The sequence below is a fragment of the Oryctolagus cuniculus genome, chromosome 1, assembly GCF_964237555.1.
Source record: "Oryctolagus cuniculus chromosome 1, mOryCun1.1, whole genome shotgun sequence".
In the NCBI taxonomy this organism is placed as follows: domain Eukaryota; kingdom Metazoa; phylum Chordata; class Mammalia; order Lagomorpha; family Leporidae; genus Oryctolagus; species Oryctolagus cuniculus.
This window is the reverse complement of record NC_091432.1, coordinates 107840679-107867811: the sequence shown is the minus strand read 5'-3', so window position 1 is coordinate 107867811 and position 27133 is coordinate 107840679.

The following is a 27133-nucleotide window of genomic DNA, read 5'->3' as shown; positions in this document are numbered from 1 at the left end:
TCCCTTATAGATTCTTCGATACCTGACCTGGGGCTGCTGTGGGCATGTCTCATCCCTGGCTAGTAGACCAAGGAGGTATTGTCTTCTCTTACGATTGTTGTTGGGTGTATGGAACATGGCAGGTGTTCCGTAAATAACTGAGGACCAAACAGAAGGAGGGAAGGAAAGAGAATGGGAAAGACAAGGAGACGAGAGAAGTCAGAGCATGCAGGAGACTTGTCAGCAAAGATCGGGCTGCCAATGGAGCCGGAGAACTGTGAAGCTAGGGAGGACATTGTCCCATGCTGCACTGTGGGTCACGTCTTTGTGACCTTGGCCACAGATGACCCTGTGGCCCAGACCTGGCCATTGAAATGCTGCCTGGCTGGTGGAGAGAATGCTCGATGGAGAGTCTGGGGTTCCTGGTACTGGGGCTGGGTGTGCATGCCTGGAACTCTCCATTGCCTCACCTAACAAATGGTACAGCAGTGTCTTCTCCACCAGGCTCTCAGGGCTGTCATGCAGAGGATTTGAAAAGGGCAGCTTTCCAAGGTGAATGCCAGGTACTGGCACCTGCTCAGGGTCGCAGCTGCCCATGGAAAGGCTGTTACAACCCAAGAGGCTGGGCTGCTCCACTCAGCCTCCGGGCTTCCCTACCAGGCTGTGACCAGGACACTCAGCCTGGGAGGTCCTGAGCCGTGCCCTTCCTCTCCCCTGATGGCAGTCATGCCCACTGTCGGGCTGTTTTCCTCGCGAGGGGAAGGCCCACTGGCAGAACCAGAACATGATGTGGCCTTGCTTCTGTACTTCCACTCTCTGCCCTCCACACTCTAGTCTGTGAGAGGGGCTCCCAGTGTGCACTGCTGTGACTGCAGCCTGAGGTCTGTTAGGAGACCTTGGGACCTTGATGCCACTTCATTTTGGGGGGAGGAAAGTCACCGCCCCACTCTGCTCTCCCAGCCACTTACATTCCCTACCCTCTTATGGGCAAAAGCCCAGCATCGTCCCAATAACAGTGCTAGTCTGGAATCCACCGAATGGCTCTAAGCGCCTTCCACTCAGAGAATCTGGAAGTAGCCAGAGCACAATTCCGTGGGCAGCCACATCTCTCTCCTATGCCTTGGGACCCCTTCCCGAAGAAGAGGCCTCTCCGGCGCGCTACGCTGGTCAGGACGGTGTGTACCACTATGGGACTGGGACGACCATCAGTGAAACATGTCTGAGCATTGCCGGGGCTGAGCAAACCATATGTCTTCATAATTTGATTGTGTCCTGGTCCCAGAGGTGCCCCCAGCTCTATTGAACACCGATGGAGTTATTTAGGATCATAAATAATATTATCAGAGAGGGTCCACTGGGTAAACAGAGTCAGTGTATAATCTGTCGGCGTGTGATATCGATTGTTCTTCCCTGACTAATGAATTATTCTGTTTCAGAGCCCACAGAAACAGTGCTCAGCCTTTCAAGGCAACGGGGCCGGTGCAGGATTTCCTCGCAGGGTAGCGCCGTCGATCTCATGGTGGTGGTGGCTACAGCTGAAGGAAAAGGCTTCCTCCGCCCCTGTGCCATCACAAGAAAATAGCAGGGGCTGTGGGGTCAAGTGAGGGTGCTGAATGCCGAGTCCAGCCAGATTTGACCCAGGCTGCTGCAGGTTCTACCTGTGCTCCCCAGGAAGTGCACAGGCCACAGGTCTAGTATAGAAGGGCCCGGATGTGGGTTCCTATGGAACACGAATTTGCATATCATTTCCCAGCTACTTGTGTCCTGTCCAGCCTTCCTCTGTGACCTGTGAGTGGCTATCTGAGCCCAGGCTTTAATGCCAGGCTGTTGGAGGGAGTTTCAGAGGGTGGAGGTCGGGTTGTAGGTCATCTCTGCACTTGCCCACCCTCTCAAGAGTGTAGAGACCCTCCCTCCTGCCCTTGCCTTCGCTGAGCCCCTGAGCTGCCCAGGTGCCACCCACCTTGGCCCTTTGCCCGTCCTCACTCTGCACTGCAGGCTGTCTTCATATCTTCCCCCCTACTTAACTCGTGAATTACTTTTTCTTAGCGATCTTTTTGGATCTTTACATTTTGGGGTACAAACACTTTGCTGAATCGATTTTAGGCAAATGTATTTCTCCCCATCTGCTATTGGTCTTTTCACGTTCATGATACCATTGTTTCGGTGAACATGCATTCTTAATTTTGATGTACTTAAGTTTGTGTGTTTTTGAATTCAATATGAATGCTTTCATGCTCTGTTTAAAAAGATCTTTGGTGCTCCATTCTCACGAAGATCACCTTCATGTGCTTATGAAAGCTTTACAGTCTGGTATTTCACATTTAAGTCTTTAGTTCTTTGAGAAATCATTTTTGTGATTTCTGCATTAAGATGCAGTCCCACTTGTGTTTTTCGTAAGCATGGGTCACTGCCCAGTGCCCGTCTTAAGTTGTCTGTCACTTTCCTGGTGATCTATAGGGCATCTGACACAGAATAAGTGTCCCCCTGTGAGTGGGTCTGTTGCTAGCTCTTAGTTGTCCAATTCTCTCCCTGTGCCCGGACCACATCCACTGGAAATCTCACCGCCTCCTCCCCAGTGACTCCTCTTCTCAAGACTCACCCCTCCACGGATTCTTTCCTGATGCCCCATCCCCCAGTTGCCTCTCCCTGCCCCCCTTCTTTGATCTCTTACTCTCCCGTTTCTTGACAGTGTATTATACAGTGTCGTGCACCTGAATCTCTGTCACACACACACACACACACACACACACACACCCGTGAACGGGGATTCTTTTACTTTTCCCCCTCCCAGGTCCTGTTCCATCTCACACCTCACATGCTACCAGCCGTCTACTAGATTCAAGGGTCAATCTCAGCTTAAGTCTTCAAATGGATTTGCCTGTGTGGAAACATCAATGATTTGGGTCCTTCTGGATGTACTATACTTTTACAGCAAGTTTTTTCTTTCTGGGCCTGAGCTCACTTGGTGGAGCTAGTGTGGCTGGAAAAACAAACAAAAACAAACATTATGTGGGGATGGAAACCACCTACCTCCCTTTCCCACGGAAATCAAAGACCCTGGAAGGCAGCGGGCCACACGCTGTGAGCATGAACCACCACAAAGCTGCAGGTGCCACCAGGGTTCATTCTGAGCCCAGGGGAGCGACACCCCCTGGTAAGCCTGGGAGCCTGGGGTCCTTTGACGAATAACAGAGAGAACCTTGGAGACTCTTGGGTTTGCTGCCCCCTCACCAGTTTGCAAAACAACCTTAGTCTCTTACTGAGACCCACATCGTTAGTGCCCAAAGGAGCTGAGCAGAAGAGGGACTCCCTGCAACCAGGAGCAGGCTTGACATGACAGAGTCTTGAAAGCCACTTGAGAGAGGGGAGCACCGTGCCTCTGGCTGATGCTGGGGCCGCTGCAGTCCAGGTTCCGGCCAGGTGAGGGAAGCAGAGGTTTGCACTGGTGCAGATTGTCCAAGGAGAGGAAAGGGGAAGCAGAAGGAATGGCGAAGGTACTTGGTGGTTGGCAAAGGACTGACCATACCTCCCTGTAAAGGGGTAGGACTGGGGCCTTCGCCGAGGGCTTCAGACTCGGGAAAACAACACAGCTTGTGCACGCTTCTGGTAGACACTCCCAGCATCTTGGATGCAGGCTGGCTTGGTTCCCGTCATGCCCAGAGAACTGGCACGCAACTAGATTCCCCGCCTCCCAGGTCAGACGACAGAACCCCCAGCAGGTGTTCCTGCCAGCACCACGGCACCACCGCACCACCGCACCACCGCCATAGCGGCAGCCCAGCTCAGGGGCGGTGGAGCAAACTGCCTCGCCCCGGTCACCTGCCTTTGTTTCTCGGGTTCGGTCTTCAAGTTACTCAGAGCAAAAGACAGTTACTTAAATCCAGATATTTTATCTTAATGTGGGTAATTCCCATAATATCATACATTAAGATGTCTGATTTCAGCTGCCACCCAACAGGCGGCAGGGATGTCGTTTCTGATCTGTTGTATCGCTGCATGTGCATATGTTTCTATTTCGTTTATGGCACATGAGAGGCTGTCACCAAATTGGTCTCACATTCAAAGTGTGGAAAAAGAAGCAGTTAGATCCTGACCTTTACATAAGACGGGAGTTTCGAGCACAGAGCGCACACGTGCATGTGTGCGTGTGTATGTGTGTGTGTGTGTGTGTGTGTGTAGCTAAAAGGAGGGAGCAAGCAGGAAAGATAATCACATTTCCAGCTCCCACCAAGGACCTATGTGGCTCCTCTGTACTAACAACAACTGGAAAAGCCAGATCTTCGGGAACCAATGGCCCATTGCATCTCAAAAGCCCCAAAGAGGCCAACCCTGGATGAGCTGTCTGCCAGGCCTGCTCATCCACAGTGAGAAGGTCCTTTTCTGTTGTAGGCCCTCCTCACCCCACCCAGACATCTCAGCCAAATTAGCATTGCTTCACGGGACTGTTTGTTGGGGACTGATTGTGCTGCCTTCGCTCTGTTGTTCACCAAGATAGGCTGGGTCGTTGCCAAGCGATTAAGCGATCGTGGCGAGCCTCTTACTTGAACTGCTTTCTTCTGGAATATTAAAAGTTTTACAGCCTCCAGCAGTGCACTTTGGCTCCTAGTAATTAATACCGATTTTGCCATAATATCTTATTTTTATGGGCATTATCTTGTTTTTCATGAGCTGAAAAAAAATCACTGCGGCTTATGAAATACGTTATAATATCTCGCTTCGCACAATCATATTTGTGTCATTATCTGGCCCCTGGAGCAGCTAATTTAGCCCACATGATATGGAGCAATATTTATTTTCCTACTGATGATTCAAGGGGCACTCTTTCTACCATGTTGCACAGATGGGCTAATCTAGCCTTGGTCACAAATACATCTTTCAAGTCTTCACTCCCGGGCTGTCTTTTGACTGCCTAGCAAGACTGGGTCCTCCACTCCCTTGGCATTATATGTCATTACTGTATCTTCTCATGCATTATTTTTTTTTTTTTTTTTTTTTGACAGGCAGAGTGGACAGTGAGAGAGAGAGACAGAGAGAAAGGTCTTCCTTTGCCGTTGGTTCACCCTCCAATGGCCGCCGCGGCCGGCGCGCTGCGGCCGGCGCACCGCGCTGATCCGATGGCAGGAGCCAGGAGCCAGGTGCTTTTCCTGGTCTCCCATGGGGTGCAGGGCCCAAGCACCTGGGCCATCCTCCACTGCACTCCCTGGCCACAGCAGAGGGCTGGCCTGGAAGAGGGGCAACCGGGACAGAATCCGGCGCCCCGACCGGGACTAGAACCCGGTGTGCCGGCGCCGCTAGGCGGAGGATTAGCCTAGTGAGCCGCGGCGCCGGCCTTCTCATGCATTATTATATTTTTGTTTTTGTCTTCCCGTGAGACTGTGAGCTTTGTGAGGATAGAGACTGCCTGGTTGTATCTCTGTGGCTTGACCCCTACCTCAGGGCCTGACATATTATATATGCTCAACAAATACTTACTGCATGATTGGCCATAACTTTGTTTAACGAATGAGCTCACGGAGACAAAGACCTTATCAGGGTACTTGGCACAAAGCAAACTCTCAACACAAGGGGACTTCAAAAGGTTCATGGAAAATGGAATTAAGAGATAAGTTTATTTTGGTGCAAAAAGAATGGAAATCCACGCATAGTTTCTTCATAATTTGCATTTCCCATGAACTCTTTGAAGACCCATCGGATGCATGGGTTTCAATTTTTTTTTTGCACCAAAATAAACTTATCTTTTAATTCCATTTTCCGCAAACCTTTTGAAGTACCCTCAGATATACTGGCTGCTATTATTATAGTAATTAGTATGAAACCACACTCTGTTTCCTTATAATTTGCACCTATTGGTTTTGGTTCTAACCCTTGAGTTCTGAGCCAGGGTAGGGAGGCCTAAAAGTGCTGCCGCAGTGGCATGCCGAGCGACCTCCTGCTCCTGGTCAGCGGCTGGGGCGGGGACCCCAGACCCTGCAGGGTGGGAAGTTGGTGGAGGATAACTTACTGCATCTTCTGTCCTGGGGAAAGTCGTCCCATTTGTACAGTGTGTGAAAGTTTTCAATGAATTCTCATCCATGCTGTCCTACTTGATCCTCCCCAAAGCTGGTGGTATAGATGGGGGCCATCGTTTTATCTTCACCTGATGTACAGTATCTGGGGTCCTTCCAAGACCACACAGACCAGGAAAGGTAGAAGTGGGACTCAACCTGACATTTCTCACTCACTACAGAAGCTTCCAGGAATATGATGGTCCCAATGTCCTTTGAGTAGCCCCTCCTGGTGGTGGTTGGAAAAATAAACAGCATCAGTGGAGCTGGTTGTCCCCCGGCAGCCCTGCCCAGTGTGACTTAGGGCAGGAGGACTGCATCTGCCACCCCCTCTGTACAAGTGTGGTGGTAGTCTCCCTTCCGTCCCAGGCTGCCGCTTCCCGTTAAGCCTTTGCTCCTGGTTATGGCCCCAAGTCTCCCTAGTGCTGTCTTCTCACGATACTGCGATACATTCACGGAGTTGGCAAGCATTCAGGTTGGAGCACCGATCCTCCAGTGGTCAGATGATCGACTGCTGGGACCCAGGGGCTAATGTCCCTACCGTGATGAGGACAGACACGGGCTGCTGCTGGCATTACAGAGGGTCTCGAGGCACAGGGTCTGAATTATTTTATACCAAGACATCTGGGAACATGGAGCTTCTCCCTGTGCAGAGCAAGGACTGTGGTCCTCTCACAGAGTTGTAGTATCCAGCATGGGAGGTGTGAAGGAAAAAGGGTATTCCAGTTCTAACCACCAATAGGACACTCCCACTTAGAGACTCAGTAGCACCTCAGTTGAATTGAGTGAGCAAAAAAATCTGGTTAACATCTTAAAACAACCAATCAGATGATGCATGAGGGAAACCTTTTGGAAACTAAGGTCCATATTATGTAAGGGATTGTTACCCCTGAAGCTAATTTCTGTGAACTTTTGGGTAATATCTGTTGCCCTTGCCAAGTTTGACTGGGCTGCGCGTCTTCCACATACTGCTCTTGTCTCAGCAGCAGAACCATGGGGGCTCAGTGAGGAGGAGGTGAGGAGGAGAGTGACCTGCACTGCAGCATGGCCAGCTGCTGGTCCAGCCCCACCCTGGACCTGGGCCGCCCATTGGACAGCTCTGTGCAAGGCGTACGTTGTCCGGCATATGACCTATTGCAGTAGAAGCAATTCAAATCGCACAAGTTTCTGACTACCAATTCACTGAAAACATGCATTCATCCTAAAGCCCTTGCCATTAAAACAATTCAACTTCTAAATCTCAGTATCATCAGGTTGTATGTATCAGAGAAACTATCTGAAATCACTCGTAAAATGGAGGTATCCTGGGATCTCAGAGTGTAGGAAACTTGAGAGATTATCTCTGCAATTGAAACCTTATCCAATTGTTCTGTTTGGTCACGCCTCTCTCCATGACACAAAAGTTTCTCAAATGGTGGAAAATGTCCTTGTCCATCAGTGCGTCTCTGATATGTGACTTGGTGTCTGCTCTCACAGTAACTTGAACATAGTCAATGCTAAATAGCTGCTTTTTGAATGAATGAATGAACAACTAAATAAATGGAGAATAAATGAACACACTTTGCTTGCCTAACTGCATTTCAGTTCAACTAGTATAGAAACTGCCTTGCTTGTTAACAGTGACTGGAAGTGATTCACTCAGCCAACAAATTTACACACTCATTCATCCACTGAATAAGTATTTATTGGGTGTCTACTGTATGCCAAACACTGTTCTAGGTACTGGAAATACATCAGTGGGGAACACAGACATAAACCTGCTCTCATAGAGCCAAGCTTCTAATGAAGGAAAAACAAATGGCCAATCCATTGATTGATGTTTAACAGAAGGAAGTACCTGAACTGAATAGTTCATCATTGACCTAGCTGTTTTAGCGACATTTAGGCACAATTTGGTCAACTTAACTTGACATCTACTATTCCTGCCTCCTGTTTCTTCTAAGTATTTTGGGAGGACATGCTTGATTATACACACAAAGACATCAAAATTTATGCAATGTGAATAAATAATCCAGTTGTCAAAGACTTCAGTACATTTGTTTTAAAACACTCTTACAGCCTTTTCCTACTCTACCCATGACCTGGGTTATTAAAGTTTTATATTCCACAAGGACTTGATGAAAATAGCGTGCCAATGTGTGCGTTACCCAGATTCGGATTTATCTGTCATTTGTTTTAGAGAATGGTAGAGCTGGCCATAACTGTTATCTGTGTGTACGGCCGTGGCTGAAAAGACCATCCTGGGACCAACTGTCCTTTCCACACTGTGCACATAAGAAGATTACTCTTTGGTTTGAGAAAGAACGCGCTGTTTGCAAAGTCAATGATTGTTTACTGCTCAACTTGGAGTCTCAGCTCAGAGAAGTCTCAGCTCAGAGCAGCCCCCGTGGTGCTTCCTGCTCTCCCGTGCCTTCCTCAGCACTGCCCTGTCCCTGGCCGTGTGCCCAGCGCCTCATCCTCTGCAGATGCTTCTCAGCCTCTCATTTTTTTTTTTTAAGATTCATTTGTTTACTTGAAAGGCAGAGTTACAGGGGGAGGGGCAAGACAGAGAGAGAGAGAGAGAGAGAGAGAGAGAGAGATCAATCTTCCATCCGCTGGTTCACTCCCCAAATAGCTGCAATGGCTGGGGCTGGGCCAGACCGAAGTCGGGAGTCAGGAACTTCTTCCAGGTCTCCCGTGTGGGTGGCAGGGGGCCAGCCATTTAGACCATCATTAGAGCATCCTCTGCTGCTTTCTCAGGTGCATTAGCAGGGAGTTGGATCAGAAGTGGAGCAGCTGGGACTCAAACCGGTGCCCACATGGGATGTCAGCACTGCAGGTGGCAGCTTAACCTGCTATGTCACCGGCTGGTCCCAACTTTTTGTTATAAAGATGTGTCTATTTGAAAGAGAACATACACACAAACTCATGGGGCTGGGGGTGGGGAGGGGGAAGATCTTTCATCCGCTGCTTCACTCCCACTCCCCAGTGCCCACCGCAGCCAGAAAACAGGGAATTCCATCATCTGCTGCCCCCAGGTGCTTTTTTTTTTTTTTTTGACAGGCAAAGTGGACAGTGAGAGAGAGACAGAGAGAAAGGTCTTCCTTTTTGCCGTTGGTTCACCCTCCAATGGCCGCCACTGCCGGCGCACTGCGGCCAGCGCACCGCGCTGATCCGAAGGCAGGAGCCAGGTGCTTCTCCTGGTCTCCCATGGGGTGCAGGGCCCAAGTACTCGGGCCATCCTCCACTGCACTCCCTGGCCACAGCAGAGAGCTGGCCTGGAAGAGGGGCAACCTGGACAGAATCCGGCGCCCCGACCGGGACTAGAACCCGGTGTGCCGGCACCGCTAGGCGGAGGATTAGCCTGTTGAGCCACGGCGCCGGCTCCCTAGGTGCATTATCAAGAAGCTGCAAGGAAAGCAGAGAGTAGCCCGGACTCGGACAGGCACTCAGATAGGGGATGCAGGCGTCCCCAGCGGGAGCCTAACCTGCTGGATCACAAAGCCCACCCACTTCCATAGTTTTGTTTCAGGACTGATGTTGGGGCTGAGAGTATCCCTTAAGCTGTCCACTGACATGTACACCTGGCTGTGGCCCTCCTAAAGCTGTCATTGTCCCATAGAGATACTCACCTAACAGATAAAGATGCTTGTTTCTTCCCCCCAAAATTGCTTATTTTAATATAGAAAAACCACCTACAGAGGACACAGATTTGTGCTTTGCAAAGAAAACAAATGTAATTATTTTGTGGTTTTTTTTTTTTGGGGGGGGACACTCTTGGAATCACATAGGTACCTGTTTTCAGAATAAGTGCACTTTGAAAATGATGATAAGAACAATGACTGTCATTAATAATAGCTAATGATCGTCCCTCACATAGGAACACTTGTTTCATTGGTCAGTCATCTGCCGAGCTGCCCCTCTCCCTGAAGTGTGATCGCAGGGCAGGAGACGTGGCTCACTTTCATGTTTTCACTCCTAACAAGTAGCACCATGCGCTGCCCACACTCATTACATATTTATCCAACAATAAATAAATTGAAAATCATAAATTATAAATATTATCATAAAAACTGAGACCCAAAGAGGTGTGTAAAATTCTAACCTAAATCCTATGTGCTTACAAGCAAATCATAATTTTGACCAACAACCAGAGTTAGTAATTTAAATTTTAACCTTGACAGCTATACCACAGCATAAGCAAAGCTGGCTTTTTCTCTGCTTATGACAAGCAGAAAAACTTAGGCTACTAAGGCAAATTTATCCATTTGTCCAAAGTCACAGAGTCAGCCGGAACCAAGGGAACCAGAACTGTGGCCCAGTGAGCTCCTACTGACCATCAATGTCTTGTGAAAACAGTGTGCTCACTCAACACCTGTCTGATTATCAAAGTACTGAATGAGCACCTATTACGTACTCAGCCAGATACAGGAAGTTTGGAGAGCAGTAAAAGAATATGACACAGTCCCCGCTTTCTTGGGCCATACTACTACATAGCTAGAAAGTTCTAGAATCCATAAGTAGCCATGTAAGGTAGAGGGTGGGATGGGCCGAAATGAGTATGAGAGAGCCTCAGTCATGTGGCTTTCAGGAAAGGTGTAGACCAGCATGGGCTGGGCTGGGGGACAGAATCAGGGACAACGCTGGTCCCAGCTCAAGGCAGTGGGCCATGGGGGCACCGACATGGTGGGTGCTTTGCTCTGTCGGACAGCAGAGGTGCCTCTGATGCCAGGGAAGGAGGCATCTGGTGCCGCAGCTGCTCACTCCCTTCTCATTCCCGGTGGTCAGAGGGACAAGCCGAGAGCCACCTGTGGATCCAGGGAAGCCATGCTCTCCCAAGCAACCCCGTTTCAAGCACAAATGCTGCTTCCTGGAGCAGCAGTGGGGAGCCCTGTGCTAATGGAGCCCCATGTACTCAGGGCATCACTCTCTGAAGGAGCCCGGGGAGAAGAGGTGTAGGGGCAGACTCCCTCACCCCCAGAAAGTTGCCCAGTCCCTTTAATTAGTGTCCCCAGCTTGTTACGTCTGCTACTGTTTTCCCCCGAGGGAGACAGCCAGGCCTCCCTTGCGCGACTGTTATCTTTCAAGAGCTCAGAGCGGAGTGCTTTTTCAGTAACCTCATCAAAGGATAAGCTAGGATTCAGATAAGCTTTTCAAGGAGGAAGTCAGGGTTATAATTTTCAGAGACTTCTGAATGTCACCTCCAATTTTCAACTCTTCAGTTCAAATGCCAGTTTGGGGGAGCCGGGCAGCCTCAGATATTGAAATGGCAACCTCTGACCTCAGGCCTTCTACGTTCCTGGTCAGCTCAGAGCCCGGCAGATCCAAGAGTTGAAAGTGCTAGAGATGTCTGACTTTATAATAATTCTGCTTCTCAGAAGTGCAAATTACCCAGGAATTGGTGCTAAACTCTCCATTAACTACAGGGTCCAAGGAACCTTTAGTTTCCCAAATTACCTGTCAGTTTCTCCACGACTCCATATAACTCTGTCGTTTAGAGGGAGAAGTGGTTGTAATTTGAAATTTCAGCAAAATTTCTAATTGGATCTACATTTAATTTCTGAAGACTTGATGTTCCTCCATTTCAGCAATGGGTTGAGTCACAGGAGAAATTTCAGTTTCATCTTCCCCTAAAATCCACAGCTCCTTTATCCAGCACCTGCTGCTCTTTTGTCACCACGGACTCTTCATCCTGAAACAGGACCTTCCCCGGCCTCACAGCCATCCCCCACCACAGTGGGGAGAGCGAGGAAAGGAGGAAGTGAGATCTTAGCTCAAGCAAGGTTTACAAGATAATGGCTTCACCTTCTGAAAGTCTCATAAATGATTCTATTCCTCCATTCTTCTTAATAATGAACTTTGGTAACTCGTCATCATCATGGTGATGGAAGTTATAGGGCATTTTGGTTTTGTGGTTTTCCAGTCTTCTCCCTGAGGAAGCTTGGGAGCAGACACAGTGACTGGGAATCTTTGATTTATTTTCTACCTTCTTTGCAACTAGAGTAACATACTTTAATAGAATTAATTATTGTAATTAAAAGTGGGACTTTTCTGGCTGAAATGGTCTCGTTGAAATGGTCTCTCCTAAAGTATCCACTGAACGGGCGAGTTCTCTGATGTTGGAGAGAAAAACGTCTGCAATTCACTTTTCAAATAGGATGTCCCAGCTTCAGAAACTGGGACCAGACAAGTGAGCTGAAGTCTAACCCAAAGCTAGCTGCTCATTCATTCCACAAATGCTTATTGGGAGCGTTCAGTGTATTAGGTGTGATTCAGGTACTGGAACACACATGGACAAAACGAAGCCCTTTCCCATGTGGGGTTCATGTTCTAGTGGGAGGAGACAGTCAACCAGAAATCAGTGTGCTCGAATATTTTACCAGGGGGTGCCAAACGCCGTGCAGGGGAAGAAAATGGACCACAGAGGAGAGAAAAACGCGGTGTGCTAAGAGGAGGAGCGCTGCTTCCTGCAGGCTCGTCAGGATCCTAGGGGAGCCTTAGAACCCCTGAAGGCAGCCAGGGAGTGAGCTACACAGATCACCAGGAAAGGCGCTCTCCACCCAAGGGGAGCACCAAACAGAAAAGGCTCTGGCCCAACGCGTTTAAGGGACAAGAGCTGCTGTGGCTGCAATGCAGCTTGCAAGAGGGAGACTGGGGATTGCAGGGGTCTGAGAACCGAGGTCTCTGCAGCATGGTGGAGGTCATCTGGACCTTGTTCTATGTCAGTGGGACGTCACCGGGGGGGTGAAGCAGAGGAGTGGCATGATCTAGGATCAGCTTCTAAAGGGTCCCTTTGACTGCTGAGTGGAGAGCAGATAGAGTTGGGTGATGATGGGAATTAGGAGACAGGGAGAAGGCCCCGGCAGTAGTCCAGGTGAGAGATGGTGGCAGCTCAGACAAGGATGGTAGCTGTTGGGCTGCTGAAAAATCCCCAAGATCAGGTCCTGGATCTCTTCTGATGTTCGTACCCAAATCATTCGTTGATGACTTGAATTTGGAGTGAGAGAGGAAAAAAAGAGAGACAAAATGACCCTGAGGTTTTGTAGACAAAGCAACTGGAAGAATGGAACTGTCATTTTCTGAGATGGGGCAGATAGAGGAAGAACCAATTTAGGTGGAGGAAATAAGGGTTTTGTTTCGGATACATAAAGGTTATGTCGCCTGTTAGACATCTACTAGGTTTCAAACAAGATCAGAAAATTTATTCAGCACCAAAAAATCTTTTCTTGCTACTCCCTTCCACCTTTCAGGAGAAACTAAGAAGTAAAAGAGAGACAATTTGCATCTTTGCATGTCACCTTGTCTGCAGGTGGAAGTTCATCCTTAAGTTGAATGACCTACTAATTTTCCTTTCATTGAATAATCTATGCAAAGGGATACAGGCTCATTTTAACAATAGTATATGTGAGGCAGCAGTCTGCTGAAACTTGACCATCACAAATGTCTGCCTCCATCACACAGAAAGCTTGCTTATCAAAGTTGCAGATGGCACCCAGCTGGGAGGGATAGCTAATGACTCCAGATGATGAAATCTGGATTCAAAGGACAGCCCAGAAGGATGGGACAGAATATACAAGATAATGTTTATCAGAGATAGACTTAAAGTCCCATCCTTAGGTCCAGAATGAATTGTGTAAATACAGGATTGGAGGAGTCTTGGTTTTGTAGAAATTCATGTAAAACAAAGCCATAGGGGATTAGTTGACTGTAAGCTCATTATATAATAGCACGGTACATGACTCTCAACAAAACTAATGTAACATTAATGGAAATGGAGTGTCCTGAATAAGAAAGTTAATAATCCCAACCTATTGTGCACTGAAGTGTCCATACACATGGGAATAATTGTGTTCATTTGCAGTGCCATATTTGACACGATGGTGAGAATGCCTAGGAAGGTGGCTGGAATATAGTGGGCTTGAACCTGTCATAGCTTTCAGGATGTGTCTCTAAGAGATCAGCATTGAGAAACTGGCTTTATGTCTATCACCCCGGGTAATTAGCTCACTTTTCAAGACTTCACATTGAAATGGTAGGCTAATGATTATCATAAGACCAAAGAATCAGGCTACGCCTTGCCCATTCGGTATGCCATCTAGCCAACTTTTCCTACTCTGAAGACACTGGGTCACACAGACATTCATGTAGTTTTTTTGTTTTTTGTTTTTGTTTTTTTGTTTCTTTACAGGCAGAGTGGACAATGAGAGAGAAAGAGAGAGAGAAAGGTCTTCCTTTTGCCGTTGGTTCACCCTCCAATGGCAGGAGCCAGGTACTTATCCTGGTTTCCCATGGGGTGCAGGGCCCAAGCACTTGGGCCATCCTCCACTGCACTCCCGGGCCACAGCAGAGAGCTGGCCTGGAAGAGGGGCAACTGGAACAGAAGCTGGCGCCCCGACCGGGACTAGAACCTGGTGTGCCGGCACCGCAGGTGAAGGATTAGCCTATTGAGCCGCGGCGCCGGCCCATGCATGTAGTTCTTTTGTAAAAGGTTCAGATGATCTTCCCCAAAGCCACAGAGAAGAAAGTGAGGGAAGAGGGGAAGAGAGAGCAAAAAGATCAGGTGTCGGTTGGTTTAGTTCTCAGCATCACAAGAGGTGTGGGGGCTCTGTGCATTCCATGCTGGTGCTCTAACTCCCTGCATTCACATCGTCACTCCCCTCTCCCGCAGTCCTTCCTGAGCCCGGGTTTCTGTCCCACATGCCTATCATAGGGACCAGAATAAAAACGGATCGACCCCTACTTCATTCTCGGCTCTCGATTTCGGCTGCCTCAGACGTTTTCTGCTCGGTTTCTGCTGTCTCCACAGTGTGGGCAGAAAGATAAACTCTATGCTCAGAGTGTGGTGGAAGAAGCTAGGGAAGAAGTCCCCGGAACAAAGTAAAAGGTATCACCGTGCCGACTTGCTCCCCAAGATCAACCATGTGAGCTTCAAATGCATGTTGCTCTTGCTCTCTTGGACTTGGCCCTTCTGGTGGCAGAGATAGATAGCTTCAGGGGTGGAGATTTGATGATGCAAATAGGGGACTGATTCGGGGATATAATTTCTGAGGCTCTATTGAAGATAGGAAGGGGAATTTAACCAGAATTCTTGTCAATGGATGGGAGGAGAAGTGATGTGCAGACTTTTATTCTCATCTTAAAAATTAGCACACTATAGTTTATACTGAATTTCAAGTTCTGCCAGCAGTCACCTTGGCATGGCTAAGTAAAATGGTTTTGTGGGCCTTCTATGGCCTGTGGGTCAGACAGTCCCAAAGAGGACTCCATAGTCCTGAGTGAGAATTGAAGGGCCTTGGACCCTGATTTCCATCTGGAAAGCTTTTCGAAAAATGAGCTATTAAGGGGCCAGTGCTGTGGCATAGCGGGTAAAAGCTGCCGCCTGTAATGCCAGCATCCCATATGGGCGCTGGTTCGAGACCCGGCTGCTCCACTTTTCATCCAGCTGTCTGCTGTGGCCTAGAAAAGCAGTAGAAGATGGTTCAAGTCCTTGGGCCCCTGCACCCACGTGGGAGATCCGGAAGAAGCACCTGGCTCCTGGCTCAGGCCATTTCAGCCATTTGGGGAGTGAACCAGCAGATGGAAGACCTCTCTCTCTCTGCCGCTCCTCTCTCTATGTAACTGTGACTTTCAAGTAAAATAAATAATTCTTTAAAAAAATGAGCTATTTAAGTGACCTGTTAGTTGAATGAGAAAACAAACATCCGTTTTGTTAAGCAAGATTGTGGAGGCCTGTTTGTTACAGCAAGTAACGTGAGCCTCTTCCATTACTTCTTTGGAAAGAATAACTCTGGCTCATGTGCAAATCATTTGCCTCTCTAACATCTGGGTGATGGATGAAAGTGACGGAAGATCCTTTGTTCATTCCAAGTCATGGATGCCATGAGAAACGATTAAAGCAACGTGGATTTGAGAAGCCTTACTCTGTGTGTGTGTGTGTGTGTGTGTGTGTGTGTTTGGGGAGATGGTGGTGGCTATCAATCTAGAGGGGGGATGGTGGTGGCTATCAATCTAGAGGGGGCAGCACAGTCGTTGGACATTGCAGGAAGCCCAATGCATTCCCACAGCCGGCAGCTGTGCACCCCGCATGGGCTCTGCGCCCCGTGTGGGCTCCATGAGGGCAGGTGGCATATTTGCTTCATTGTTAACAACCTGTGGGCAGCAGAGGAAGAATAACTGGCAAAAAAGATTATTCCTCCACAATATTCATTAAGTAAGTTTGTAAAGGCATTTTGACAACTCTTTCTGTCTGCCAACAATAAAACAGTTCTGTGAGACAGTGGATTTTCCAGTAGTGAGGTTTAGCTGCAGACTCTGGGTGAACACAGATGTTCATCTGCCTTTGACATCGCTGATGCTCTCCAAGGAGCCTAGGAGGGTGACAAGGTCTGGGGAGAATGGAAAATCTATCTGCTTGTATCTTCCTGGGACGCATAGGTGGTCCCCATGGGCCAAAGAACTCTGTAAGGGAAAAGAAATTGTGGCGGGGCTTAGAACTTGGCAGTTTAAGAAAAATCTCAGCTGAGCCAGCCGGGGCTGACTTCGATGATTTTTAGGGAAGGGCTGTCTGAATTTTGAAGACTACAGAGGAGACCCTGAAGGTGTCAGGATGAGACCACCTCTGGACATCAGGCCTGAGGGGAATTTCTCAGTAGTTTCCATACCCCTCCCCCATGGTCTTGTTTTATACTGTCCCTTACCTCTGCTGTTCCTTCTCCCACAGCATTGTTAGTTTCACTGCAGCCCTGTCCACTTTTTCCCCAGGCAATGATTTAATCTTACATCACATCCATCCCTGGGAGCTTTAATCTTGAACAATCCCTCCCCCCTACCCGCCACCACCCCCGCCAAAAAAAAAAAAAAAAAAAAAAAGAAAGAAAGAAAAAAGAAAAACAATTGCATGGAGAAGGGAGGCTGTGTCTTCAGTCATAACCCTTGCTCCTTCCGCTGCTCCTCTCCACCAGCCCACCATGTCTGTAACTTATTTTCCTCTTCGTCAGATTTAGGGCTCTTCTCTCAAACACTGCGTCCCATCCATTCTGGTTAAGCGACACTAACTACATTGTAAGTAATAGCCCGCCCGCAGCTATGTCGCTAACGGGGCTGTGTGTGCCTGGGTTATGAATGGGCCCGTCCTCAGCGGCAGTCACACCGCTCTGGGCTGGGAGCTCAGCCCATCTTGCAAGGTCAGACCTCATCGGTTTTTGGACAGTGGGGAAATCTCCTAGGCAAACCCACGACGCGACCTAATGGGCTGCACTATGGAAGATTCTCTCTCCTGGGAGGTGATGCCTTTTCCTTCTCCTGGTCCAGAGTCACCTATGAATCTAAAAGACCAAGATTTAGGCATCTGTATGGGACACTCTGGATTAACCCCAATTTCTACCTCCCGGCCCTAGACAATATATACAAAGGATATCAAGGATACCCTTACCTGCCAACACCTGTGAACACAGTTCACGTCCATTGAGGCTAGCAAAGCATCAGACACGGAGTCGGCACTCACGAAGCATTGCGATGAAGAACTGCCTTATTTGATTGAATGCCAGAGACTGTGCTGAGTGTTCTACACGTAATAGAGCATTTACTGTAGTTAACGCTCCTAGTGAACCTATGATTTAGGTATCGCCATTCTACTCTCGGCACTAGGGAGACTGAGTCTCCCCCAGGGTCCTCCCCCCAGGCTGCACAGCTCCGGGGAAGCAGAGCCATCCGTGCAGTCTGTCTGCCTCTACACCCCCGCGCCCTGAAGCACTGTATCCACGACTTCCTCCAAGGGAAGACGTTGCGTCTATGCCAGCTGTGTCTTAACATCACTGACATATCCGTGCCTGATCCAAGGAGTCCACGTGGATCTGCGACTGTGCGTGGCCACGTTCACACGAAGAGAGCGGGAAATCATTTGGAAGTGGCTATTATGGTTTGGGAGACAAAGCGACCACTTTCCCTCCTCAGCTCAACCCAGCCACAAATCACACGGCAGATGGACCCCACTAGGTCCCCTGCCCCTGGACCTGTCAGGCACTCAGCCCCGCCCACCCTCACTCTGTCTGCCCACTTCCTCTGGCCCTGAAACTTAGGACCCTTTGGCCTGTCTTGCTTAAAACTGAACTTTGTAGATTGTTCAGCTGAACGAGCCTTCCCCATATTTTGGTCCTAGTTTTGCCGGGGACCCCTTCATCAAGGTTTGGCCCTAACAGGTTCAGGTACAGTCCTCACCCCCACGCCATAGTGGCTTCTTAGACACCTGCTTTCTTTTATCTTCATTGCATCATTCACCCAATGTGTATTTCCTGGGCACCTACTATGGGTCTCTACTTAGCCTTGAGAATATATTGGTGAACATGACCTGTGTGGAACCAGCTTTCAAGTTGTTTGCTGCCTGCTGGAGAGACAGATAAGTAAACAGACAAACATCATAGACATTAGGAGAGAAAAATAGCATGTTAAAGCTTGAGGCAGAATTCCTGAAATTGGAGAGCTCTCTTCTATTTAGCAATACACTTTCACAGACCATCTATGATGAAAAGACAGGCCCCAGGGCCCAGCCCGCCAGGATGGGGGGAGAAACAAGGAGTTGCTCTGCCTTATAAAAAGAAATTTCTAGTCCACTTAAGTAGCCCTACTGGGAAGAACCAAAAGACAAGAACTGATAGAAATTGGGAAAGTCAAGGGCATTTGGCAAGCAGAGAACACATTACAAGGGAGAGGCAAAAAATCAGAGAAGTCAGTGGTGGCGGTGGTTATATCAAAGGACTTTTAAGAACCAGTGTGAACATTTGGCTCAGTGGTAAGATACCACTTGGGATGCCCACAACCCCTACCAGAGTGTGTGGATTCAAGGACCCATTCTTTCCAATCCAGCTTCCCACTAAAGCACACCCTGGGAGGCAGCCTGGGTCTCTGCCACCCATGTGGGAGACTCAGATGGAGTTCTACACTCCTGGCTTTGACTTGGCTTAGCCCTGGATGAGTCCAGGCATTCGGAGAATGAACCAGAGATAAAAGATCTCCTTCTCTCTTTCTCTCAAGCTGACTTTCAAATAAATAAAATAGAAACACATTAAATGAATACATTTTAAAAAAGAGCTAGTTTTTGTTTTAAGTTCTTTGCTGGGGCCGATGTTGTAGCATAGTGGGTTGACCTGTGACACTGGTATCACATATGGGTGCTGATTCATGGCCCAGCTGCTCCCCTTCCAATCCAGCTCCCTGCCTGGAAAAGCAGTGGAGGATGGCCCAAGTGTTTGGGCCTCTGCTCCCACATGGGAGACCTGGATGAAACTCTTGGCTCCTGGCTTCTGCCTGGTTGTTGTGGTCATCTGACTTTCTTCCTTCCTTTCTTCCTTCCTTCTCTCTCTTTCTCTGTCTCTCTGTATAACTTTTTTTAAAGATTTATTTATTTGAAAGAGTTTGCACAGAGAGAAAAAAAGAGGTAGAGAGAGAGAGAGAGAGAGAGGTCTTCCATCCACTGGTTCATTCCCCAACTGGCTGCAATGGCTGGGGCTGGGCCCATTAGAAGCCAGGAGCCAGGAACCTCCAAATAAATAAATAAATAAATAAATAAATAAATAATAAATTAATAAATCTCTAAAGAAAGTGAAGTTCTCTGCCTTGTCTTATATCTATAGCGTTTGTTGGTGGTTTGGGGGAAATGTTGGACCAAGCAACAAACAGAAACAATATCTTTTTCACATCACTTCTCTGTTGAGACCAGAATGACAGAGGAACATGACACCAAGAGAGGCAGTAACCCTGGAATTACAGGCAGTAGTTGGTGACATCAGGAGCAGAGACTCAAAACAGAGCTCAGGGGAAGTGCAGAAGCACCTGCAGCTGGGATGTCGAGGACAGCCCCCCAAACTCACGCTCGGCTCTCCTCAAAGAGACACCCTGCAGTTCAGCCCTGCCTATTGGAATCCCCCAAATACTTTACCATAGAAGGGGTCCTCAAGCAGTTCATAGAAAACGTGTATTACAACCAAACTGCACACATACTTCAGAATTTTTTACATCAAATAAATTTATCTTTTTATCCTCTTTTCTATTAATTTTTAGAAATGCACTTGTAGACAGATATTCAACCCCAGCACTTCATTTGTGGAAGTTAGGACCCAGGCATCCATGTTTTTTGAATCAGAGGATGTGATGTTTGGAGGCCCACCTCGATGCCACTATAGCATGGTAACTGGCAGAGAAGCATAGTAAAGAGATCTAAAGAACAGAAATGGGGGCTGGCATTGTGTCATGGTGGGTGAAGTCATCACCTGTGGTGCTGGTAAACCACGTGGGCGCTGGTTTGTGTCCCAGCTGCTCCACTTCTGATCTATCTCCCTGCTGATGCACCTGGGAAAGCAGCAGAAGATGGCCAAAGTGTTCAGTCCTTGCCACTCATGTGGGAGACCTAGATGAAGCTTCTGGCCCTGCCCTGGCCATTTCTGCCATTTGAGGAGTGAACCAGCAGATGGAAGATCTCTGTCTCTGTCTCTCCCTCTCTCTCTGTGATTCTGACTTTCAAATAAATAAATAAACCTTAAAAAAACAGTGATGAAATAATGGCAGATGGAAGTGACAGCGAAGCCAGAAGCCTGAAGACTGAGTGGATCTGAACCATGCAAAGGAAAGAAGAAATGTGACAACGTCCCAGGAAGGGGGAAGGAGCAGAAATCAGAGGAGGAATTCAAACCGTCCAAGACTTTCAGGAAGGCTAGAACGCGGTCTGTGCTGCTGTGTGGGGCAGTAGGAGAGGTGGCGAGTTGAGTGTCGGTGGCAAAAAGCACAGAGAAGAGGAATCCAGGTTGTGGAGAGTCATGTGTGCACAAAGCAAAGAAATAGATTCCTTCCACTTCCCAGGAGCTCCAGCAGGCAACACCTCTTTCCTCTACCTTCTGCTGCGTAGCAAAAACCACTCCATAACTCAGAAGCTTAAAACAATAAGGAAGTGTCATTGCTCACAAGACTGTAAGTCTACCAGGTGGGTCTGCTGATGTGAACAGGGCTTCTCATCTTGACAGAGCTCGGGCATGTGATGGCGGCCAGTGGCTGGTCCAGGGTGTTTCGCTCCTGTGTGGTTGGGATGGGCTCTTGGCTGTGGCAGTAGAGTGACTGGGCCGTGGGTCTCCCACAATCCAGCAGCTAGCTCAGACTTTCCAAGGGGCAATGACTTCTCCAAGACAGAGAGTAGAAGTCCACAAATGCTCTTGAGTTCCCGGAGGCTTGGAACCGACCCGTTATCACTTCTTCTGGGTTTTATTGGCCAAAACAAGTGAAAGAAAGATTTGGTCTTGATTTAAGGGATAAGAAAATAGAAAGACTCCTTATGCTGGGGAGGAAAGCCAAGTCCCAGTGCGAGAGGCACAGATACAGACAGGCAAAAACCATTGTAGCCATTTTTGCAACTGACCACACTCCCATCATGACCCTAATGGCCTCCATGCTGTCTTCAGAGTTTGGAAGTGGGACAGGGCTTAGGCACAGGCTGTCTTTCTGGAGCTGGATGGAGCACAAAGCCACAACCTGCACTCTCCAGCCAGCCATGGGCTGAGCCAGGCCCCCCGTCTTCACGTGCCATTGATTTCCTATTTTCCATCCTCTGACTTTCCAATGTTGTTTTCCTTAACACCACAAACTGCCGGTTGCTTTGTGTGTCCCCAGGCCTCTGTGGGCATTTCCTTTTACATCAGCTCACAAAGAAGCTGCGGCCTCCCTCAGGCAGCCAAGGTGAGTGTCAGGATGAGGCCAGTGATCACAGGCCTTGCCGGTGACAGCAGGTGGGGATTTCCAAAGGAAAGCTGAGTCCTCGCACAACGATCCTTCTGAAAGACAGAGTGCTGCCTCCCAGGCACCCCGAGGCCTCTTCCCTCCTCCCCAGGACGCGTGATGAGTCTCATCAACACCTGGCTAGTGGGCCCCCCGGGCACACGGCAGCCACACCACTCCTCAAAGTAGACATTCACAGTGAGGATGGCAGTCTCCCTTTAAAGAATATTTTATTTATTTTTACCTCTTTGAAAATCAGAAAGAGAGATATTCCATCTCCTGGTTCACTCTCCAAATGCCCGCAACATCTGGGGCTGGGCCAGGCTGAAGCCAGGAGCTGGGAACTCAATTGGGGTCTCCTACCTGAGTGGCAGGGACCCAAGAACTCTAGCCATCACTGGCTGCCTCCAAGGTGCACAATAGCAGGAAGCTGGATCAGAAGCAGAGGCAGGAGGTGAACCAGGCACTCCAAACTGGGCTGCAGGCTCTGGGAGCAGTGGCTTAACCAGCTTTACCATAGCATGCACCCCGAGTCTCGGTTCATTACCACATCCAGGCTGGGCTCTGTGCTTGACGAACAATGGACAGGAAGGCAAGGAACACTAGGAAGGGGAAATGGTGCCTTAGAGGACAAACTGAAGGAAAATACTCATTTGGGTGAAAGAGAGAAAGGTCTGGGAGGCATTTTAGGACACGGGCTTCGTGTTTTAGAAGGAACAGCACTGGTGGGGACCTGAACTCCTGTCCCTCTGTTTTGAGGAAATAGTAAGAAACGCAGGGCTTAAAATTCAGCAGGAAGGCATTGGGTTAGATGACATGGAGAGCATTCTCTCTGAAAGAGCTGTATTGAACAGGAAACAGGACAGGGATTAGACATGGTTTCTGCCCTCAGAAAGTTTCCCGTATCGCTAGAGATCCCAAGCAAATAAAGAAACTGGACCAGCATAGCTTCTGTCCACACACAAGTGATTTTACAGTAACTGTAACCACAACCAAAATTTAAAGGAAGGGCCAGCATTAAGCCACCGCCTGCAAAGTCTGCATCCCATATGAGCACCAGTTTGAGTCCCGGCTACTCCACTTCCGATCCAGCTCCCTGCTAATGAGAAATCAGTGGAGGATGGCCCAAGTGCTTGAGCCCCTGCATCCTCGTGGGAGACCCAGATGAGGCCCTAGTTTTTGGCTTTGGCTTAGTCCAACACTGGCTGTAGCAGCTATTTGGGGCATGAACTAACAGATGGAAGTTCTCTCTCTCTCTCTCTCTCTCTCTGTCTCTCCTTTTCTCTCTATAACTCTGACTTTCAAATAAATAAACAGATCTTTAAAAAATGTACAGGAAAACCAGTTAGATGAACTCTTAACAGCAGTGGTAGAACTTGAGTGCAGAAGCGTTTGTAGAGCCAAAAGCAAGAAGATTGCAATGCAAAGGAGCTAAGGTGACCTACTTGGTCCTAATGTTCTCCTCAATCCTGGGCAAACTGGCATGACTGGTCACCCCACAAGAACCATGAATCAAATACTGTGTGGGAACGTTAGAGACCACTGTCTTCAGGTCAAGGGCCACCTTGAGAAGTGGTAAGGAGAAGGCGGCCTGGGAAGGCACCTGCCAACCTGCTCACTGCATCATGCCAGCCCTGGGAAGACAGTGTGACTTCCCCCGCTGCTGTCACAGGTACCCACGTGGCACACACTACTCTTGGAAGTTCATATTTTTGTTCTGCTAGGTGACTCAGAAGACAGCGCCTTCCCTAAGTGAGCTCGTGAGACAACCATTCGTGGCACAGTAATTTTATTTGAAAGCATTTATCTTCCAACATCCTGAACATGGTACAAACTCAGTGCGTGCTTCTTGGGTGGACGGATGAATGCATGGATGCATGGACACGAGGGTGGGTGGAATGATAGTAGATAAATGGAATAGTGGCTTGGTGAGTGGAATGATGGATTGGTGAATGGATAAATAGAGGAACTATAAATGAGTTATGGTGGCTAAAATAATAAATAAAAGTAGAACTGATGTATACAGAAAAAAGTATAAAATAAATAATTTTTGAATGTGACATTCTAATATTATTTTTTCTTTTTAAAAAATTTATTAAAATTATTTGAAAGGCAGAGTTACAGAGAGAGAGACACACACACACACACAGAGAATTTCAAACCACTGGTTCACTCCCCAGTTGGTCACAATGGCCAGTGCTGAGCCATACTGAAGCCTGGAGACAAGAGCTTCTTTGGGGTCTCCCATGTGGGTACAAACCTCCAAGCACTTGAGTCATTTTCCATTGCTTTCCCAGGCGCATTAGCAGGGATCTGAATTGGAAGTGGAGCGGCCGGGACTCAAACCAGCCCCCATACGGGATGCCCGTGCTACAGACAGCAGCTTAGTTCACTACACCACAGTGCCAGCCCCCCTAATATTGTCTTCAGGCAAACACATGCTGTAATCATGCCATGTCTCCAAATCACGTACAGCATGGTTACCAAAACTTCCTTACCTCCAAACTCCTCTACTCTCTCTTTCTCCCTCCAAAAAATTTCCAAATCCTATGTGACAGCCTGTATAGTCTCAGTAGCTCCATCTGCACAAACGAGAAGGTTGCTTCACATAACCCTGGGAGTGCCTTTCAATGCTAGGATCTCTGTTATTTTTTGAAGTGAAGAAACGCAAGACAGCTCAAGAGCAGAAGAACGGTATTTGGGGCACACCCACAATTTCCAAGCTGGGAACCAATGAAATAAGCTGGTATATTCTAAACAGTTGAGGGCCCGGCTCCTTTTCTTCTCACTCGAGAGCTAGAGAGCACTAGGAGGTGAGAAAGCAATATGTGGGCAGGCTCGCCTCTTGGTGCTAGCCACAGAGCCTCTGCTCCAGCCCTCCTTGAGCTGAGAAGTGAGGCTGGAAAGAGCATGCGTGGCCATTGCTGCCTTCAGTCTGGCTCCATGTGGCTGGTGTGAAGTTGTACATTTAGCAGCTAAGGCAGTGGGCTCCCCAGGATAATAGCAGCTGTTCGAGTGCACATTAGCACTCGAGATGCTTTACGAGAGGAATGAGAGTATCGCCCAGTTTCTTTATTTTTTATTTTTTGCCTGGCTGAATCAATAATTAAGTGTATTCTAATAGTGCAGTTTTGCTCGAGATTCTCATTTGGCTCAGGCATTAGGTCTAAATGAAATATTTAGTTGACAGGATACAGTTATGAAGCAAAACCACATTTCTGTCTGTATACTTTAATTTTTCTAATGATGAGAAACCACAGTCTGTCTTCCAGCCCTGGCTGTGGTGGCTTTCCTGTCAGTCCCTCTTCCAGAGAGAAGATAAAAATCCCTCTTCCCCTCGCAAGAAAAATGAGAGTGTCAGATCCTGGTGACCACCATCAGCTGGGGCCTGGAGCGATGAGAAACTCCTACTTCCACCCATCGTGTCCTAATGCAAACAGACTCATCACGGAGGCACGCTGGGACCTGCGCCTTAGGCGGTGCAGAAAGCAAAGGAGCTGGGACTGTGCAGGGGCAGCACGGGGGCCCCCCGAAAGAGGGATGCGCAGGCAGCTACCATCTCAGCAACAGGGAGGTGCGCAATGCACACGGTGACGTCAGGCGGGGAGGTAGCATGTCAGACAGGGCATCCAGGGCACTCCAGTGCTCCAAGCTACAAAATGCACAGCTCCCAACCCAGAGGCCAGTCTGGGCAGGGCACCCAGCAGCCTCTGCTTGGTGCTTAGAGAGAGCTGAGCCTGGGAGGAGGCACAGGCAATAAGGGCTAGCGGGGCAGGCTGCAGCTCGTGGCAAGCCTACAACCCCAGCTTGCACTGTTGTCTTGCTGCATCCCACCAGGAGTGTCCCTTCACCCCCCTGCCCTTACTCCCTCAGCTGCTGCTAAAGCACCAGGGTTTCAGAAGCCCTGGCTTCTTAGGATCTGGTTCCAGCAGGCAGAGACAATGAGCCGACGCCTCAAGTGCATTCCTGCCTCGGTACAATCTTCCCTCCATTCATGGGCACTGTGTCTGAGCCACACCCATTCATGGGCACTGTGTCTGAGCCACACCTCTTCCACCTTACTTCACCTAGTCCACCTTGGCAGGCAGTTAGTTACCCAAGCTTCTTTGTTCCCTTCTTTCAGGTCCAAATAGGGCCCCTAATAAAATATTTTCTTAGAAGTGGACATTGTGACATAGTAGGTCAAACCTCCACCTGGGACACCCACATTGGAGTGACTGACTTGAGCCTTGGCTGCTCCCCCACCAACCCAGCTTTCTGCAGATGTGTTTGGGAGGCAGCAGATGATAGCCCAAGTACTTAAGTCCCTGCCACCCATGTAGGACACTTGGATGAAGTTCATGGCTCCTGGACACAGCCTCACTCAGCCCTGGCTATTGTGGGCATCTGGGGAGTGAACCAGTGCATGAGATTTCTCTCTCCTCTCTCTTGCTCTCTCTTGCTCTTGCTCTCTTGCTTTCTGCCTTTAAATAAATAAATAAATAAATAAAAATATTTAAAAAATTTTATGTATTTATTTTTTATTTAGTAAATATAAATTTCCAAAGTACAGTTATGGATTACAATGGCTTCCCCCCCGCATAATTTCCCTCCCACTCGCACCCCTCCCATCTCCCGCTCCCTCTCCCATTCCATTCAGATCAAGATTCATTTTTAATTATCTTTATATACAGAAGATCGATTTAGTATATATTAAGTAAAGATCTCATCAGTTTGCACCCACACAGAAACACAAAGTGTAAAATACTGTTTCAGTACTAGTTATAGCATTACTTCATATTGGACAACACATTAAGGACAGATCCCACATGAGAAGTAAGTACAAGTGACTCCTGTTGTTGACTTAACAATTTGACACTCTTGTTTATGGCATCAGTAATCTCCCTAGGCTCTAGTCATGAGTTGCCAAGGCTATGGAAGCCTTTTGAGTTCGCCGACTTCAATCTTATTCCGACAGGGTCATAGTCAAAGTAGAAGTTCTCTCCTCCCTTCAGAGAAAGGTACCTCCTTCTTTGATGGCCCTGTTATTTCCACTGGGATCTCACTCACAGAGATCTTTCATTTAGGTCTTCTTTTTTTTGTTTTTGCCAGAGTGTCTTGGCTTTCCATGCCTAAAATACTCTCATGGGCTCTTCAGCCAGATCCGAATGCCTTAAGAGCTGATTCTGAGGCCAGAGTGCTATTTAGGACATCTGCCATTCTATGAGTCTGCTGTGTATCCCGCTTCCCATGATGGATCATTCTCTCCCCTTTTGATTCTATCAGTTAGTATTAGCAGACACTAGTCTTATTTGTGTGATCCCCTTGACTCTTAGACCTATCAGTGTGATCAATTGTGCACTGAAATTGATCACTTGGGACTAGTGAGATGGCAT